General features: G+C 43.4%; 1 protein-coding gene across 3 annotated transcripts in view; it reads left to right on the forward strand.

Annotated features, from left to right (window-relative positions):
* Positions 1 to 19,662, forward strand: part of PHF3 (PHD finger protein 3) — a 2,404,159-nt gene that overhangs the window by 1,624,695 nt on the left and 759,802 nt on the right. The gene's annotated exons all lie outside the window — the stretch shown is intronic.

Below are 19,662 nucleotides of genomic sequence, written 5' to 3' on the forward strand. Positions count from 1 at the left end.
GGTCCTGTTAAAATTTGTGGTTTTCTGGCAAATCACTGAATTCACTAAATAATGATAGCCTTTTAAGCTTGTCTTCTAGCTTTCAGGAAATGCATGGTGACACAAAACATTTTATTCTAGCAACTTTTCTAAGGTTATACAAGCAATGTATAAAATGTATCCCTGGTTTTGTGCCCCCCCCCACACCAAATAAATGTTAGCTTTTTCCAGATGTTCTGTGCTGCATAGTTCTTTAGGAGCAGAAAAGTTTAGTGCTGCTTATGCCAAGTCTGTTTGTGTTGTTAGCACGACAGGTAGAATACTTGCTTTGGATGCAGAGGGCTGTGGGTTCTACTCCCACAGTATGTAGATGGATTTCTGATACTGTATTATGTTGTACTTTTAAAGGGGGTGGATGCTCCAGTCCTGAGAATGTCCTCATTGGTGGGGATGCCTAGTAACTATGGACCTGTTATCAGTTTGCTATCCATTCCCTATTGCAATATTAGTAGCTTATCATTTTTTAATGTAACATAGGCAATTTATTATACAATATCACAGTCAAAGGAGGCAGCAGAACACAGCAGTAAAAATTCAAGAATTTAATCCCAGAACAAACAGTAAGCGCTTTCGCAGCAGCAGCTGCTTCATCAGACAAATAAAGATCCAAACTGTAGTACTTTTAAACAGCAAAGCAGCCAATTAGCATGCAAAAACAATTAGGAATTAACAAGAGCCCTTAAAGCCACACCAGAAAATGCAGCTCAGAGCTCATTGTATAAATACAAAAACATTTCATTCATAAAGACATATAAAGCATTTCATTCAACAGCCAAAAAATGCAGCTCAGAACTCATTATATAAACATGAAAACATTTCATACTTAAAAGCATATAGAACAAAAATACTGAACATAATTAATATCTATCTGGCTAAGGGCCTATTCATTAAAACTGGTTTAATAGAAAATTTATCATTGAGGCCCTTCCCCATATTAGCTTTCATTCTAATGAACCAGTTCAATTCTTTGCTTTCTACCTTAGTTCTTTGTGCCCCCCCCCCCTTATACCCACATGGACTGTTTCAACAACCATAAACTTAAAATTGTGCTGAGCACCTAGTAACATGATGTGCTTAGATAAAGCATTAGTCTCAGCTCTCCTGGCTTCTCCTACTATTGATTCAACTCTCTCATTAGATCTAAGTATGTCCCACTCAGGCTACGAGACAGGATGAGGGAGACTAATGCTTTATCTAAGCATATCATGTTACTAGGTGCTCAGCACAATTTTAAGTTTATGGTTGTTGAAACACTCAATGTGGGTATAAGGGGGGCCCACAAAGAACTAAGGTAGAAAGCAAAGAATTGAACTGGATTATTAGAATGATGGTTTCTGATGAAGTCTGAGGCTTAAGGCTGACGAAAGCACTAAATCAATAAAGTGATTGCTGTGATGCTCCGTGTTTGGACCCTGCTTCTGTTCTGCATGTGGGAAAATGTGTTATGGTCTGATGAGACCAAGGTTGAACTTTTTGTCCACAATTCCAAAAGGTACATTTGGAGCAAAAACAACACCTCTTATCAACAAAAGATCACCGTCCCCACGGTGAAGCATGGTGGTGGCAGTATCATGCTTTGGGGTTGCTTTTCTTCAGTTGGAACTGGGGCTTTAGTCAAGATGGAGGGAATTATGAACAGTTCCAAATGCCAGTCACTTTTGGCCCAAAACCTTCAGGAGTCTGCTAGAAAGCTGAAGATGAAGAGGAATTTCACCTTTCAACACAACAGTGATCCCAGGCATACATCCAAATCAACAAAAGAATGGCTTCACCAGAAGAAAATTAAAGTTTTGGAAAGGCCCAGCCACAGCCCAGACCTAAATCTAATAGAAAATCTGTGGGGTGACCTGAAGAGAGCTGTGCACAAGATATGCCCTCATAATATGACAGATTTTGAGTGTTTTTGCATAGAAGAGTGTGCAAATGTTGCCAAGTCAAGATGTGCCATGCTGATAAGACTCCTACCCAAGAAGACTGAATGTTGTAATTAAATCAAAAGGTACTTCAACAAAGTATTAGTTTAAGGGTGTGCACAGTTATGCAACCAGCTTATTGTATGTTTTTTATTTTTTTTTATTTTTCCCCTAACAGATTTGTTTTTCAATCGAATTGTACAGGTTATAGGGTACATTAAAGGTGGGAAAAGTTTTTAAATGATTTATTGTAGTCTCATTTTTCATATCACAAAAACCTGGCATTTTAACAGGGGTGTTTAAACTTTTTATATCCACTGTGTATCTCTTTAATGTGGAATTATTTAGATGACTTTTACTTCTGCAGAGATTGTGCACATTTACTGATAATGGTGGATTATAGAAGTTTGAGTAGTCTTTTATGATGGAAATCTTCTGAACTGGGCGGTTTTGTCATTATTGGTTCATGCATTGTGTTTCATTGCTTACTGGAAAAATGTTCAAAACAATAAATTTAAAATGTGCACTAACAAGTGTGCTGTATTGGGTCTACTTGAGATTACCGAAATCTCAGTAGACCGACTTTTAAAATACTGAGCCGAAAAGCTCAGCGCGTTAAATGAGCGACACGTCAGAATGCAGAATTTCGAATGCTTGACAGTCCAACTTGAGTGGAACAAGAGATCCACTGTTGTGGACACAGTGCGATCCTGGAGTTGGTATCTGTAAGTTGCAGGGGGTTTGGGAGAAGCAGCCCCCCATGGGAGGTGCAGGGGTGCATAGCCCCCCTGCAAAAACATGAAATGTGAAGGTATGTATGTTTAGGTTTTTATTTGTTTTGTATGTTTTGTTTTAGTGGTAAGGGTTTAGATTACTTTAGATGGTAGGTGGGGTGTGGGTGAGGGGAACTTGGTAGTTTTGTTTGGAATGTTGTGTTTTTTCTTTTGTATGCTGTTTGTGTGTGTTGTTATCTGTATGTTTAAAGGAGGTTTGTCGGGATTGTGTGTGTCGGCTATGTGAAAGTGTCGGTTTTATGTAATTTCGGTGTTGTCGACTTGGTGTTTTAAAAGTCGGTCTACTGAGATTTCGTTAATCTCAAGTAGACCCGCTGTGTTATACAAGGAATATAATTTAATACAATCAGGAAGGTGTATCAAAGAACATATGCATGTTTCGTGTGCAAGGGGCCTGTGATTTGAAAACAGCCCAAAGATAATCTTTATCCGCCACTGGCCAGATGCATTTTCTTTGAATGTGGGTTTCAGTGCTGTTTCAATGAATGTGAGTTTCAAGGGCAGAGACGTTTTAATGCTAAGTCTGTTTTCATTGTGAGACTTTATTGCTTTGTTTAGCAGATGTGTGTTAGTGTTTGTGCTATAAAATGTAAAATAAAAGTTTTAAATGAAATCCAAATAATCATTGTAGAAGTAAGGCAGTATGCACATTACAGTGTTTATGGTAAATGGGGCGAAGTAGCCATGTATTGAGACATTGGAATAGCTGCAGGGGGAGGGCTGTGTTTGGGGGGGCCCTATTCAATCATGATTTTGTAAAGGGGGAAGGGCAGCAAACTCAAAGACAGCCCCGGGCAGCACAAACTCTAGCCACGCCACTGATCAGTAGGCCATGGAGAATGACTTTTAGAGGTCGTAACAAACTATAATATTCTTTTGCTAAGATTAGAGTATTGCCTACCACTAAATGCTCTACTTTTACCAGAAAACCCACATAGTGCAAGTCACCAAAAACAAAACCCTAAGGTATATCATCTTCTCCCTTCCCAGTGAACATCATTGCTACACATTAAAAAAAATGGTTATCATTTGCTACAGGGTCTGAGGCCATATTTTGGTTGTTTGTTCTTCAGTTTGTGTTTGAAAGTTGGTATCCCACAATTCCACTGCAGTGGGCAGAGGTACATAATTAGGTATGCAAATTTTATGTTAATCATCGTACAGATTTGTACCCATTTTTGATGGGCCTTTGTCCAGATTTTTGATGTTTGCAGGTTGAGAGGTATGCTATCCCTTCAGGCTACTTACACTAGGTCAGAACAGAATTTTACAGCAGACAAGCTGTTCAGGACCACAGACCTACATGAATGGCAGTTACTCCCTGTAGTTTCAGGAAGTCATCCACATATGGTAACTCCTCAAGTAGATATGTTTGCCTCCATTCAAAGCAGTCAGTTAAAGAAGTTCTACTCCAGGTCCTCTTGCACAAAGGCCTGGAAGATGGATGCCTTTTTATTCCTGTGGATGGAAATGTTCCTCTATGCTTTTCCACCATATCCTTTGATAACCTGAGTTCTTTTAAAGATCCAGACGGACTCTCCAAAATGATACTGATACCTCCATTTTGGCCCAGGTAACAGTGATTCTTCCTTATTTTGAAAATGGCTAAGGACAGTTACTACAAGCTTCTTTACAGGATAGACTTGCTCACACAACACAGAGTTTCTGTAATCCACCCAAACCTTCAACTTCTTCAGCTTATAGCCTGAACAATAGAACTTTAGTACCCTTTAGGCACCTTTTCTTTGAGCATGTGCAACAGGTAATAATAGAGGCCAGGAAATCTGTTACTAGAAAATCATACATCACTAACTGGAAAAGATTTTCTAGTTTGTTCCATAGTAGGAACCAGTATTCTTTTGATGCTGCAACATCCTTGGTTCCACAGTATTTGTGTGAGTTGTAATCGTTTGTCTTTTCTTACTTTTACATTATGATTCATCTTTCAGCCATTTCTGCTTCTCTGCCTGTAGATCCCCCCTTGTTATTTTATTTCATGTAAAACAGTTTCTAAAAGGGGTGTTACATATCCATCCATCTAGAAAGCAAGTGGCTCCTTCATGAGATCTTAAGTTTCTACTGGAAAAGCGTATACGTTTTCCTTTTGACCCAGTTCACAAGGCTGATTTAAAGTTCTTGTCATGGAAGAGTGTTACTCATTGCCCTTGAGTTCTGCAAGAAGATTACTTAAGTTGCATCATCCCTATCTCATCTTCCTTAAGGATAGTGTATGTTTGAGAACCAACCCTTCTTTTATGCCAAAAAAATAGTTTCATAGTTCAGTATGAATCATTTAATTAATCTCCTCGTATTCATTCCAGAGTATAAAATTAAGGGAAAAAAATGGTGCATACACTCTGTGAATGTTCATGGGCAACTCAGATACTATAGTGACCGGGCAAAAGATTTCAGAAAATGTTATCGGTTGTTTATTTCTTAAGTAGGAAATATAAAGGGGCAGTCAGCATCAAAACACTGTATCCGATGTTGCCTATTTTTGTCCGATTCAACACATAGGTTGTCGGATCCAGTCAGATATGACCTCTGCACCATCTCTGACGCTTCATAGATCCATGCTCTGACTTCTCCCCTACCACTTCACCTTAGTAATTCAGATCTCATTTTGCCTAAAGCATTAGATGTGCTCTATGAGGGCTCTTCATAGAAAGTGTTTCCTGTGCTGTTTGGTCTGTATCTTCCTACAATCTCCTCTATTAATAAGAGACTTTGTTTTTTCAGATTCTTTGTTCTTGTTTTTTTCTTCTAGGCTATAGTAAAAAAAAAAAAGATTTATTACCTAGTCTAGTGAGAAAAAATGATTTATTAAATAGTTTAGGGTTAGGTAGTAGAGTAGTTGTCTTGACTTTATATGTTTTTCTTTCTTGTGATAGTTTTTCCTTTGTAAATAGGAAGATTGTTCTGATTTTGGTGTGCCCTTCATTTTATTTTTGATAGTACTATTGCTGTGCTTAGTACCATTGCTTGTACTGTTAATTTGTGCTTTCAAAATGTGTGATGATCATGAGTTTAAGAAGTGTGACGAATGCGGGTATAAAATCCCACCACAAGGTCCACATTCTTTATGTGTCTACTGTTAGGGCTTGGCCCGTCATGACACAGATTGTGAAACTTGTGCCTCATTTGACAGTAGAGCTGTCCAAACACAAAGTGGAAAACTAATTGTAAAATGTCTACTTCCTTCGCAGACAGGGTCTTCCCTTCCTGATGCATCCTCTTCTTCCAATGATACCTTCTCCCCAGCCAAGAAGCAGGACAAAGTACAATGCCAAGACCAAGGACAAAAACAAGCCAATAGAGTCCAGTGAGAAGGAAAGGCTAAAAAAGGAAGAAGAGACAGAAAAAGAAAAATTAGAACAATTCAGGCAACTGTCTCCAGATCCCAATGCTTCAGCTGGTCTGGATCCTAAAGCTCCTAGGAGGTTGAACCCCTCATTCCCTTGGACCCAACCTTTCTCTCTTTGGCTGCAGTTCTCTTTGGAACAGCTAAGCCTGAGGCTGTGTTCTCCTATAATACAGACAAAAAATGTTTTGAAACCATACTTAGTGGCTTCTTCTGTTTGGTCATCCAGAAGCCTTACCAAGTAAGATGTCAATAGAATGATGCGGAAGGTCTTGAGAACACAAATTCAGCTTGAGGTTCTCTCAGTTCCCTCACCCCTGAACAGGCTGAGTACTGGTTTAGCTACCCTTTCTGTATGTGTCTCTCTCTCTAGTGCTGGTCCTTCCAACGGACCCAACTATCCAGGATCCAACCTATCCCGATATGTCTTTGTCAGAGCTGACAGTTCATGCCACTTCAACTCCGACTGTATCCCTGTCTCTGTTGACTTTGATGCATTTGGATCAGGAAGAGTCTCAGTGTGGGACTTGAGGGGATGGGTCAACTTAGAAGATATTGGAGCCATCTCTTCCTCTCTGTGCCTCGTCCCTTGACAACTCAGATCCGAGATCGGTCTTGGGGCTGAGAACCTTTGGTGCCGAGGAGTTCCTTTCTTCTTTGAACAGGAGGAGATCTCATTTGGGACTGATAGCGGCTTCATCCTTTGAGACATTTGAGAGGGTTTTGGCTTTGCTGAAAGAAAAGGCATTATCATTTAGATTGGCTCCACCCTTACCTGAGGAGTCTGCTTTTGGTTTCTTTCTTTCTATTCAACAGAGACACTCAGTACCGCAGGCTTCCAAGATGGCTTACTACGTGTCTTCCCAGTCTGAGTCCAGCTCATCTGATCATCCACCAGGTGAGGTTCACAGGAAAGAAATATGCAGATGGAGGCACATAGTCTTATCCTTAGAGTGAAGGTTCCCATAGATCCCTCTCGGAAGACGTCATCTTCAGTGAGATCCTCAAACTGATGAAACAACAAGGGAGATGGTCCACAGATGACCCTTCACTAGATAAGACTGTGTTCTTGAACACATTTGGTTCTGGTTCAGCTTCATCTTGGGTAGTATTGACCGTGGATCCTCTGATTTACCTTATTGCTTTGCGGGCATGGAAGATCCATGACATGGTGGAAACAATAAAAAAGAAATAAGATAGGATTGTGACATCACCTAAGGCCAAGAAACATTGGAGCAGAGGTCCATCAATAGATGCCATGGTTGTAGCGGTGGCCAGCAAGAAGAAATTATCGGAGGAAAGTTGCTCTGTCCACCTCCCTAACAAGGAGTCAAGGGCATTGGACAAGTTTGGGAAGTAGACATATGCTTCAGTAACCTTATTTGGCTCATGTAACACAATTCCAAAATGGCTTGACTAAGGAGCCCTCCACATCTCTTTTTAGTAACCTGCCTGTGGATGTTCAGAATACTCGTCTCCCAGCTCGCTACCCTTCAGAGTACATGAAATGTCTAACTTTGCTGATAGTACAGCAAGGGCAGCAAGCACCATCATTACTATATGTTGATATGCCTGGATGTGCCTTTATGACTTTGTGGAATGCTTTAAAACGTCCTTCGGTAATGCCCCATTTGATAGTTCCACACTTTTTGAGCCAGACGTAAAAGACACAGTAACCAGGAGTCAACAAGATGGTAACGCTCTCTCTGCAGTAGGATTCCATTTCTCCATCCCACAAAGGACCTTCTGTAGGAATCAGAGGGGTGGCAAGAATGTATGGTTCTGCAAATCACAGGGTTATTATCATGGCACTCCTGGGGACAGACCTTCTTGTGGCAGAGGAGAAGTTAATTTTTCTGGACGTCATAGAAGAGGCAGAGGAGCACTGCATGATCAGGACTTTCACAGTCCATTCACTGAAAAGCCCTTCCAGCCTTCCTGAAAGTTTGCATGGCTGTTGTACTCTGGAGGCAGTCAGAGGCACTTATCCATGCACCTACAAGCCTGGCAAAACATTAAAGGTTCCTGGATACTAACTATAATTTCCAGAGGCTGTTCAATTCTCTTTTCATTTTCCCCATTAAAAAAGAAAAAAAGTTCCTCATGTTCCATGCAGTCAGAGTGAACCTGCAGCAGCAGAAATTTCCAAGCTGCTAGAAAAACGAGTCATCCAGCCGGTCTGCAAAGACCATTTAGAGTCCAGCATCTATTTAAGTTTCTTTATTTACCCAAGAAGACGAGTGGCCTCAGACCCATTCTAGGTCTGAGTCATGTAAATCGGTTTGTAGAACAGACAAAATTCCAGATCATCATGATCCAGTCCATATTGCCCCTTCTGAGGAAGGACAATTGGATGTGATCAGTAGATCTCCAAGAACATACTGTCGTATAAAGAGAAAAGCATTACAAAAGGTATTTCCATTTCTGGGTGGGAGCCAAGCACTGCCCCCCATTCTCACCCTAGACCCCAGGGTGTTTACCAAAATAATGGCAGTGTTTGCAGCACATCTACGTCTGCTAGGGATCCAAGTTTTCCTATATCTCGATAACTGGTTCGTCATTGCTAGCTCCAAGCATCTACTTTTCCACCATCTGGACCTTTTGCTCTACCTAATGCAAATCCTAGGAATCACGATAAATTTATCCAAGAGCCACATGGACCCATCAGAGCAAACAGAGTTAACTGGATGCCACCTGAACTCACTGTTACAAATTGCCAAATTACCCCAATCCAGAGTGCTCTCCCAGTGCTTGATGACTACACTGGTACTTCAGCATCCTTCACCCTCAGCAAGATTAATTCTGTGACTGTTAGGTCTAATGGCCTCCACAGTCTTACTGGGTCCACTAGCCAGGTTCTACATGAGGGTACTCCAATGGACTGTTTCTGTGCAGTAGTCTCAAAATGTTCACTCATTACATACCAAAACTGGCATTACTCAGATATGCAGAGATCATATCAGCTGGTGGATAAAATCTCTGTTAGTGATGAAAGGTCTTTCCTTCCTCATGGATTCACCATTGGCTGTCTTAATTATGGATGCTTCCGTTCTTGGGTGGGGGGCATTTTAAAGAAGGAATGGTCAAAGGTTCTTGGTCTCACCTAGAGGCCATTCTTCATATAATTGTCTTGGAGATAGGAGCAGTCCTCCTAGCTTTGCAGGCATTTCAGGATGTTCACCCCAAGGGTGTGATTTCCATACAGATGGACAAATGGCAATAATCTTTACATTAGCAAGCAGGGAGGAAGCTGCTCGTACTGTCGTTGTTAGGAAGCCATGAGGATATGGCAATGGACGATGTTTTTGCACCATTTTCTGATAGCAACACTCATTGTGGGGACCTCCAGTGTGTTAGTCAACAGATTGAGCAGAACAATCTTAATGCCTTATGAGTGGTCTCTCAGTCCAACAGTGGCATCTTTGGTTTTTCGTCAGTGGGGCCAACCTGGCTGCAACCTCATTGCTTCCTACCTGAACAAGTGCAGCCATTATTTTGTCCAGATCCCTCCATAGGAACAGGCACCAATTGACAGTGTAGTCCACAGTTGGCCCCTGGGTCTCCTACATGCATTCCCATCTTTACTCCCAATGTACAAATTCATCCAGAAAGCAAGAAAGGGCAACACCAGAGTGATCCTCATTGCTGCCGTCTAGCCATGACAAACTTGGTTCCCTTTCCTATGGCTTCCACTAGTACACCCCCAATGGATGTTGGCTGAGTGTCCAGAACTCTTGACTCACCCAGCCAGATTTCCTCATCTGGACCAGAAATCCTTGAAACTAACTGCTTGGTTCCTCCATTTCTCACTTTGCCCAGAGACGCCAAATTTCCAGCATCACTTGTTCAAATTATCTCAGCCTCTCAGAAACAGTCCCCCAAAAGGGTTTATCATAGCAAACTGAAAAGGTTTTCCATCTTGGCTATGTTGAAAGGAATAGATCTGTTTTCATCTCCTGTTTTTTCCATACTGGAGTCTCTGTCTGAGCTTTTCCATAGTGGTTACATTTTCTCCACTATCCAAGTACAAATGGTCTGCAATCTCCAATTTCCACATAGGTCAGAATGACAACTCCATAGCATCACTAAAAGTCGCTAAAGCGTTTTTGAGGAGAACATCCCTCCTATGATCACAGTCAGAGACCCAGTCCCCTCTATGGGATGTTAGTATTTTGCTCCAAGCATTAACTCCACCTCCCTTTGAACCAGCAGCATCAACAGGTTTGAAGTTCCTCTCTTGGAAGACAATTTTTCTTATGGCTGTTAAATCAACCTGATGAATTTCAGAGTTATAGACCCTGTCTTGCAAACCCCTTTGCATGATTTTCCACAAAAAGAGTTTCCTTAAGGACTAACTCATCTTTTCTTCCTAAGGTGGCATCTGAAACAAATTTAAACCAATTAATCAACCCACCAGTGTTTTTTCCCCAGATTCTCCAACAGAGGTGAATATACTCTGCATCTGTTGGATGTTCATTGCCATCATAGGTTCATATGTGTTTACTAGGGTAACAACCACAAGGGCCTTTTTAAGCCTAGCCATGCATACCGAATCTCTGACAAGTTCTGATCCAATTGTCCAAGTTGCACTTGAATTGGGTTAGGGAAGAACTCTGCATCACATGGATGGGGAGCCTGTTCCATAGATGGGGTAGTCTCTGGGATACATACCTATCTCTCCAGCAGTTCCTATTTATATCACAGGCAAGGTTATAAGTCTATAGAACAGGTAATTCTGGTACTGTTTGTTTTGTGCATATACAGGAGGTTCAACAGAGTGAGGTCTGACAATGCCCTGTATATCAGGCATAGATCTCACCTCAAAAGCCTGTAGGAGACAGAATACAGGGATAGGGCTTTGAGGCGGTCAGCATAGGACATATTATGTATGCCCTGTATTCTTTTAGTGAGGAGCCACTGTGGACGTTCCTGTTGTTGGATATGCCTGGTTAGGTACATACCAAAGGGTGCATTGTACTCAATGATAGGTTTGATGAATGACTAATGCAGTGGAACAGTGACTTCTTCGACTTGGATGTCATACCTTTGTTTATAAGTTGCGCAAGATAGAATGATTTCCTCACCACTGTAGACACGTGATGATCAAAGGGTAGATTACTATCTATGTTTGTCCGTAAATCCCTGACTACTGGGTCAGCTCTAAGGGCTATGTTGTCGATATGATAGTTACCAGGGATGCATGACTTCCCAAAGGATACTATTATGCATTTCTTGGAATTTAGTGTTAGTCCATGGCTCTGACACCAGTTGTTTGTGTCAGCCCCTCCTGGAGATCATGTGTGTCAGTATGAGATTCAGTGACAGCTCCTAATTTGCAGTCGTCTACAAATTTAGTCAGCCAGAGACTACTGGCATTGGCCTTGGCTTCTGAGAAGTAAATGCCAAAAAGGAGCAGTCCAAGAACTGATCCCTGAGGGACTCAGGTTTGATTTTCATAGAATTAAACACTTCAGGAAATCTAATCAATTGTTCATTGCTTTTTCTTGACCAAAATAGGGCAAAGCAGTTTCTAATTTTACATCTTGTGTGTCAATTTTCTTTCTATCCTCAAACCTGTGAGTTCATATCTGATCCTTGGATCTGACTCGGCCATTACAGTAGCTCAGGGCAACCAAAAAGCTTTCAAGCTCTTCCCTTACCCATAATGCACCATTCTCAGTTATTTCAGATCTTGTTTGCCACTTAGCGAAGACGTGGTTTCTCCAATTGCTCTCAGGCAGCTAAGTAAATTTTCAGTAATTTTTCTATAATTATTGCCTTCTAAAACTCTAAACTATATTATATCCCCTTACTTTAGTGACAGTTTTTTTCCCATAGTTAAATACCTTTCTCCCTTCTAACCTTTTGGTACAAAGTACCTTACGATACTGTTGATAGTATCTCCTTTTTTTCTACACTTTCTATTGTAACCTTCTTTACCATTGTTGGTAAAGTTTTCTCTTTAGTCCCTGTGTATTTCTCTTTTGCAAAAAAAAAAGTTTACTATATTCTTGGTAGAGTAGAATATTCCTTTTTCTTTTCTTGACCTTTGGTAAGGCAGTTTCTGGAGCTACACCAAAAGAAAAAGGAAAAGAAAAGTCTAGCCAATCTAGTCCTGCTTCTTCCTCGTCTCCGGAGTCACAGACAAGGGAAGAAAAAGACTTATTTCAGAGCTGACTGCTCCCTTGGATCCGACTACAGAACAAATCAAGACATCAGATCCAACAACTTCATCAGATCCAAAGGAAAATCACCGGAGTCTGTAGGCCTGACTGTTTCTGATCTGACCCAATTATGCTAAAAGGACTCTTCCGATCAGATATATCTTCCTAGGACTTAACCCTCCTTTGAACTGATTCCTTGTAGAGTTCCATCTCCCTTCCTGGAGAGACCTAAATCTCCATTGATTATGTCCACTCAGTCTTCCAGGAGTCTCACTGAAGAAGACGTGGAGAGACTTGTGAAGACGATTCTGTATGCACAGGGTGTGTCAGGGGCTCCTTTGGCTCCTGCCCCTTTGGGTTGAGAGTTCCGTGCATCATCCACCCCTCCATTTCTTCCTCCTCTGACTTCCTTCGAAGCATCTGAACCACTGGATCCAACCCGCTTGGCGTTGTCTAATTCAGATCCAAAGATCTGTGTTTCCTTGCATCCGATGTTTGCTCTGAGTTCTTCGACCCAATCAGAGCCAGATACCTCTCAGAGCCCAAAGCAGCCTTGTTGGCTCCGAGATGACTGATTCAGCCCCAAGATTTTTGGAGCCATCTCTATGCCTCAGAACCTCGGCTCGGACTAGCTCAGCTCCGGCTTCTACCTCGGGAGATTGTCCTCCAATCAGGAGGGGGGTCTATGACTGACAGGCATGCCGTCTTGGATCCGGGATCCTTTCCTTCTCAGAGGCAATGAGCCTTTGAGGCTCTGGAGAGAGCCATGTCTGCCTTTACAGCTCAGACAGTGCTTACCCCTTTAGATCAGCAACCTTCACCTCTGACAACTCTGCACATGGCTTCTTATGCGGATCTCCCTCAGGGACAGCAGGGACCAGAACCTTAGATTTCCCAACAGGGTTCTGATACATCTCCAGAACATCCCAGGGAAGAGGTCCCAAAGAAGAGAACATGTAAAAGGAAACACCTGGACTCCACTGAGGAATCCATCACTACAGACATGGGCTTTGATGATGGTGAAGGATCCCCAAGGTCACTTCCTGTTGATGTCTCCTTTGGGGACATCCCAGAAATCCTAAAACAGAGAGATGGCTGGAAGTCCAGCAATCCTTCATCTGAGGAGTCTGTCTATCTGGCGGCGTTTGGTGCCTATCCCCTCTAACTCCTGGGTAACCCTGCCCACCAATGAGCTCATTGAGTTAATCTCTCAGTGGCCATGGAACATTCCAGGCTCCATTAAACCTATTCCCCAGAGACCAGACAAGTTTATTACTGCTGCAGAGGACAGACAATTCTGAACAGAAGGTGTACTAGTAGATTCCATGGTTGGCGGGCAGCCACCAAGAAAGAACTTGCTGAGGAAAGATGTTCTTCGTGTTTCACTGTTGCAGTCATCACACACGGGTTATCCTGCCAGGGGTAGCCCTCAGTCGGCCCAAATACCAGAGGCTTAGTATTTCTGCGATAGTTGCTGTTGTTCCAGGACTGATGTCAGGTCGTCAGTGGTATAAAATTAGGCAGCCAACAGCATTGCATCAGTCATTCTTGCCAAGGAGCCCGAAGCAGAAGCAGTTCGCACGAGTGCCGGTCGGCCACTACCTGAGTTTTCATTTCAGAATTGAAGTTGAATTCTTCTAAAGCTAAGTACCCCGTTGGAGATCCATTTTTCTTGCTCTAACCAATGTCAAAAAAGTTAACAATTGTCCCGCCTGTGGAAAGCAAATACCACACTGAGATTTCCATTCTTACAGCATCACCTGTTTAGACCCAGACCACGACATCCCTCACTGTCAGTTTTATGCTTTGTTCAATGCCAGAACTATACGTCGTCAGGCCCTTATTGTAGCTAAATATTTTCGCTCTTGATCTCTGTATTCCAAAATGGCTTCGGTAAGCCATCCAACTATCGATCTTCCGAAAAAATGTATGGATAAAGACAGAGACAGAATGCACAGGTCCAAAACTGCCGACAACGCTTCCGTTAAGCTAGTCGCCAGTTCGCCGGTCCTCAGTGAGGCGCTTTGGCAGCCCCTGATGCCCACTTCTCTGGATTTGCTGGCTGCTACCGAGACCCGTTCAGAGTCCCGTATGCCGTGAGACTCTGCTTTGACTAAAGATCCTGCAGATGTCTCTACCTTGGATGGGTCGGAGCCACTGAGCAGGCACAGGCTTCCGAGGAAGTTCTTTGCACTACCGATACTCGACACAAGCCGACCACTTCTTTTGTGTCTTCAGTTCTTTCTAAAACTGCAGAGTTTCTAAGGCCCAAGGTATGAGCTACGCCTAAAAAAACAACGATCCAAGCTCAAGCACCTGCTTCCATGCCTCAATCTCAAATGCTTAAAATGGTGGAAGACCTTATTTTGCTTATTAGGGGAAGCCAGCCCCCTTCCAAAAGAAAAAGAGACTTGTCCCCAGCAGTTTTATCTGACCCGGAGTCCGATGACTCTGAGGTTTCTGAATATGAAGACATGCAACTCTTGTCTGCTTATGAGGATTCATATGCAGAGGAATCCATTCCTTCTGCCTCTCCTCCAGAGGATTTTTCATTTGGTGAAACCTTACATACTTTAAGGGAGCATTTCCAGTGGGAGTGTTAGGACTATCCTCAGTCCAAAAAGAGACTCGGGAATTCTTAGATTTACCACAGCACAGACCTTTAGCCATTCCTCCTGTCCTGAATGTTGTGGGTGATGTTTTTATGGAATCCAGTTTAACTCCTGACACCCTTCCTCCTGCTCCTAGGTAGCCTGACAGGTATTACAGAGTCCCTGACTCTCACAATTTTCTTTTCAAAAATCATACTGCAGACCCAGAGGTAGTCTCCCAAGGATCTAAAGGAATAAAAGCAACCACAGCTAAAAATCCCACCCCTTTGTATAGGGATTCCCGAGCTTTAGACAGATGGGGTAAAAAAGTATGCACCTCTGCAACTCTTACCATTCGAGCACTAAATTGTCAGTTCCACATGCTGAAATACCAGCAACATACTATGGAACTCCTTAAACAAAAAATATCTACCTTTCCGACTTGTGTAGAAAATAAAGAATTACAGGAGCTTATGCATTCTGCAAGCCAGTTTACTAGACACATTTTGCAATGTGGCTTTGACGCCCTAGAAGCATCCTGCAGGGCAGCAGTCACAGGTTCTGAAATTAGAAGACATGGTTGGTTTAAGGAACAGACCTTGCCAGGCCATGTAAAATCAAAACTATTGGACGCACCATTGAACAAAGACAATTTTTTTGGCATCAAGGCAAAAGAGGTCTTAAAAAAGATGGAAGAGAATGCAAAATCTATGCAGACAGTTAAAGACTTCTTACAGGTCCAGCCTCTGAGGTTCAGTAGGCATTGCCCCTCCAAGCACTGGTCTTTTCCGGTCCCCCAGTTCAGACAGGACCTAGGGGAAGCAGCCCCCCCCCCCCAGACAGCAGTCCCAGGGAATGCAGAGATCTAAGCAATGGAGTTCCTCCTCTTCAGAAACAGGGAATGCTAAGCCACCTCCTTATGGAAAGAACTCACAATGACTTTACAGTACACCCCGTACCTCTGCCCACCTGCTTGTGCCCCTAGGAGGAAAACTCTCCTCTCATGCCAAAAACTGGGCCTCTATCACCAACGACCGATAGGTTCTCAACAAAGTGTCCCAGGGATAGAAATGTTATTTCTACACTCTACCTACCCTAAAAGGATTCCCAGATCTTCTTCCAAATCAGTGGGCAGAGGGACAAAACCAAGTCCATTCCCTGCTCTCCATGAGGGCAATACAGCCTATTCCTACAGACCTGATAGGCCAAGGTTTCTATTCCAGGCTTTTCCTGTTACCAAGAAAAGAGGACACCTGGCGCCCAATCCTCGATCTATCAATTCTAAACACCTTCCTGGTAATACCAAAATTCAGAATGCTCACCCTCCAGCAGCTTCTTCCTATGCTGTCCAAGGATGCTTGGTTAGCCACCCTAGACCTAAAAGAAGCCTATCTACACATCCCTGTCAGGGTTTCCTGCAGGAAATATCTCCATTTCAGAGCGGGATCTATGCACTTTCAGTTCTCTGTGCTTCCCTTTGGCTTATCCACTGCTCCCAGAGTTTTCACAAAATGCCTGCCTCCAGCCATTGCTTTTTGCAGACAAAGGAATATTCAAATTTACTCCTACTTAGATGACTGCCTGATTCAGGCAGACAGTCAAGAAAAGCTGTTACAGCACCCGGCCTTTGTAAAGCACCTACTGACCTCCCTGGGGTACACTGTAAACAAAAAGAAATCCAAACTAGTACCCACTCAGAAAATTGTATTCCTGGGAGCAAGCCTGAACACAGCATCCCAGATGGCATTCCTTAGTCCAGAAAACAAGCTTATCTGACAGGCTACTTCTCTCAACTAGCTGCCAGAACCCAGTTATCCGCAAGGAAAATCCTGCAAGCTCTAGGGTTCGTGGCATCCTGCATTCTACTCATTCCATATGCCAGACTGCATATGAGGAAACTTCAGTGTTACCTAAAAAGCCTTTGGTGTCAACACTCTCAGGACCTGGAAACTATCATACCTATGATACCCTGCCTAAGAAAAATTTTTCTTTGGTGGGCAGCAGCACGCAACCACAACAAGGGTCTTCTCTTCTCACAACACCACACCACCCAGAACCTAACCAGAGACGCATCAGACTATGCCTGGGGTGCACACCTGGATGGCAGGTGCATTCATGGCCATCAGAGCCCAAATCAAATTCATCTGCACATCAACCAAAAAGAGATGCTAGCTGTTCAACATGCTTTGACTGCTTTCAGACCCCTACTCTCCCCGGGGCCTCTACTGATCAAAACAGACAACACCACAGTAATGTGGTACATCAGCAAGCAGGGAGGAACTCACTCTTATCCCCTCAGCAGGCTCGCCATGACCCTTTGGCACACGGCTTCAGCCATGCAGATTCACCTGCAAGCACAATCCCAAAACTCTCTGGCAGCCAACTTAAGCAGAAACCTCCTAGACCCACATGAGTGGGAGCTACACCACAGTACCTTTAACCTTGTAACCCAGAAATGGAGCACCCCAAAGGTGGACCGCTTTGCCTCCCACAACAATCACCAGTTCAGCAAATTCTGCACCAGGGAACCTCACAGCAAGGCCAGGAAAGTGGATGCCCTATCCTTCCAATGGGTAAATCTCTCGATCTCTGTATTGCCTCCTCTACTTTCAAGGGTGCTGCTCAAAATAAGAGTGGAAAAACCAAGAGCAATCTTCATTGCCCCAGACTGGCCTCAGCAGCACTGGTATCCACTGCTGCACAGTCTGTCACCCCTGCCATCATGGCACCTACCTCAGATCCCAACTCTCTTGACCCAGCAGAATAGAGAATTCATGCATCCACAATTGCAGACCCTGAACCCTGGCAGCCTGGCTTATTCCCTGACCTCTCCTCCAGTTGCCAGTCTAAGCAAACAAGTCCTGGATGTTATACATGAGGCCAGACGCCCCAGCACTAGAAAATCCTATACTGACAAGTGGAAAAGGTATTACACCTGGATCCAGGCTAAAGGAGCTGAAACAGCACAGACCTCCCTACCTCTCATCCTGGATTACCTTGCAGACCTACTACACAGGGGCCTATCCATCTCTTCCATTAAAATTCATGCCTCTGCCATCTCTGCTCATTACAGCACATAGCCACCTCTCTTTTCTCACCGTCTCATCAAACAGTTCCTAAGAGGGGCTAACAATTTAAGGCCACACAGAAGAGCTCCTACCCCAGCTTGGGACCTTAACTTTGTGTTGGAAAAACTCACACTACCCCTTTGAGACTGCAGCGTCAGCAGAGTTAAAATTCCTCTCTTGGAAAACAGCCTTGCTTCTGGCCATCACTTCAACTAGAAGAGTTTCAGAGCTACAAGCACTCATGGCATAGAGACCTTCATCATTTTTCATGCTGACAGGGTGTCCCTCAGGACTAATCCAACTTTCATGCCTAAAGTGATGTCCAGTGTGGCTCTCAACCAATCTGTTCATTTGACCGCCCTTTTCCCTAACCCACAAAACAAGGGGGAAAGGATTCTGCATTCTCTAGATGTGCACAGACAGCTCAGATTCTACCTGGATAAGACTAAATCTTTTAGGAAAACTGACAAATTGCTTGTCAGCTTTGCGGCAGGGGCAGAGGGCAAGGCCATATACAAACAAATAATCTCCAAATGGGTAGCACACTATATCCATTTCTGCTACAAGTACCACAGGAAACCGCCCCTATGGGGGTCGGGACACATTCCACCAGGACAACCTCCACCTCTGCAGCTTTTCCCAGAGGGGTCCCTACCAGGGATATCCTGGAGTTCTGTTCATATTTTCACCAAGCATTACCACCTGCCTATCTTCTCCAAATCCAGGGCAGGCTTTGCAGCCGCAGTCTTGCAGTGCATCCTAGCCAGCCCCCAGTCTTCTTGACTGCCTCCACCCTTTGTTTCAGCTTTGGAAATCAACCCGTGTGTGATGACTGCAACAGTGAAACACGAAGAACATAGTACAGTTGTGTAAACTTACCATAAATGTAGATGTTCGAGTGTATTCACTGTTGCAGTCCTGGTTTCCCACCCTCCATCCCCTTTGACTGTCTCTCTCTCTCTCTCTGTCTCTCCCTCACTCACTCATTACAGGGATTTTTGGTATTTAGTTTCTACTGGTGGTGTTCTTCCACCATAACCTAGCTCCCTATTTGGGGGCTCCAGACATTTGGGGCAAGAAAAACTGATGTAATGGCATCAGGGTGCAAGAAAAACTGATGCAATGGCATCGGCTAACTGATTTTATACCACTGATGACCTGATGTCAGTCCTGGAGCGACAGCAGCCGACGCAGAAATACTAAGCCTCTGGTATTTGGGGCCAACTGAGGGCTACCCCTGGCAGGATAACCCAAGTGTGATGACTGCAACAGTGAATACACTCAAACATCTACATTTATGGTAAATGTACACAACTGTACTTTCTTCTGTCCATTCTCTTAACAAGGAGTCTAGGACAATGGATCGATTTAGGAAGCATGTTTACGCATCAGCAACCTTCACTGTGAGGTCCCTGAATTATCTTTCATATTTTACAAGATTGCAAAGGGATTTGATGAGCTATCAAATACCCTTTCAGGAGCTGTGTCTGAAGAGGTGCAAGACTCAGTTGCTTCTTGGCTGTCCACCTTACAATCCACATCTAACTCCTCCATGAGACTCATTTCTCATGTAGCCGAAGGAACGAGTAGAGCAGCGGGTTCAAGCATTTCCATAAGGAGACATGCCTGGATACGCTTATGTGACTTTGCGGACTCTTTCAGGTCTTTGTTCATCAGTGCTTCTTTTGATGTCTCTTCCCTGTTCAGCCCTAAAGTAAAAGAGACCTTGCCC

Source organism: Protopterus annectens, chromosome 2.part2, assembly GCF_019279795.1.
Source record: "Protopterus annectens isolate FY-2018-M chromosome 2.part2, PAN1.0, whole genome shotgun sequence".
Taxonomy (NCBI): domain Eukaryota; kingdom Metazoa; phylum Chordata; order Ceratodontiformes; family Protopteridae; genus Protopterus; species Protopterus annectens.